Raw genomic sequence first — 1,367 nt, forward strand, 5'->3', positions numbered from 1 at the left:
GACCCGTTATCACACACTTAACAAGTCAAAGCTGCTGACCATCAGGCAGCATATTGTTGAGAGAATACGGATACTATCTGACGCTAAGGGAAGTCTCGAGCGTAGGGAGAGATGGGCCAGAGAAAATCAACAGTTTCTCTCTGACCCATCTCGACTCTTCCAAGACCCTCCAGTTACTGTCGAACACACACCCCAACCAGAGGAGGTCGAAGTATTTTGGAAAGAAGTCTACGAAGTTCAGCATGGACTGGACGAAGACTCAGAAAATATAAATAGCTTCAAGGAGTTATGTGTTGCCTTCATAACACCTGATAAAGAATGCCCAACCATTACTAACGAGAAGGTGAAAAAAGTATTAAGTGGGATGAAGAACTATTCCGCACCGGGACCAAATTGTATCAAAACCTTCTGGTGGAAGAAGTTTTCTTCAACCCATCAGCATTTGGCCCGTATTTTCACCTCATATTTATAAGATATTCACAGCTATCCTAAATGATAGAATTGTTCGGGCAATTGAACCTGTGTGGCAAAAAATGTATGAACAACGAGGCTCAAAGAAAGGCGTAGCCGGATGTCGGGAGAACCTGCTCATCAATAGATGTGTCTGCAAAGATGCAGCATTCTACTAGCGTGACCTATCGATGGCCTGGATTTATTATCGGAAAGATTTCGATTCTACATCCCATAGACTTATCATCTATCTTTTGGAAATCTTAAAGGTTCATCCGCAAATAGTTGGGTGTATAGAGAGATTGATGCTGCTTTGGAAAACCAGATTTACTATCTCATCTGGCAAAAATCGGGTGACAACTAACAAGGTCACGTTTCAGAGAGGTGTCTTTCAGGGCGACATCATGAGCCCACTCCTCTTTTGCCTTACATTATTGCCACTATCTCTAGCACCGCGCTATTCCGACGGGTACTTGTGCGGCAAACCTGCAGATCGAAAGTACAAGGTCACTCATGTATTTTACATGGACGATCTTAAGATCTATGCTAAAAACAGAGAGCAACTGCATCTAGCTCTGAGGATTGTCGAACGATATACTAAGAAAATTGGAATGGAATTTGGGTTAGACAAATGCGCCAAGGTTTATTTGAAGCGAGGAAAACATAATGTAATCCCTGAAGATCCTGAGCTCATTGATAGAAGCGCCATACGACACCTTTGCGCTGGAGAGACTTATACATACCTGGGCGTGCCACAGAGCCGCATTCAGGATGTGACATCTATAAAGGATACTCTCTGAAGCAGATATAGACGTCTCATCCGACAGATTTGGTCTTCCGAACTGTCGGCGAGGAACAAAGTATCTGCAACGAACATCCTTGCCGTACCGGTACTACTCTATTCATTTGGAGTAGTT

This window comes from Belonocnema kinseyi, chromosome 5, assembly GCF_010883055.1.
Source record: "Belonocnema kinseyi isolate 2016_QV_RU_SX_M_011 chromosome 5, B_treatae_v1, whole genome shotgun sequence".
Lineage (NCBI taxonomy): Eukaryota > Metazoa > Arthropoda > Insecta > Hymenoptera > Cynipidae > Belonocnema > Belonocnema kinseyi.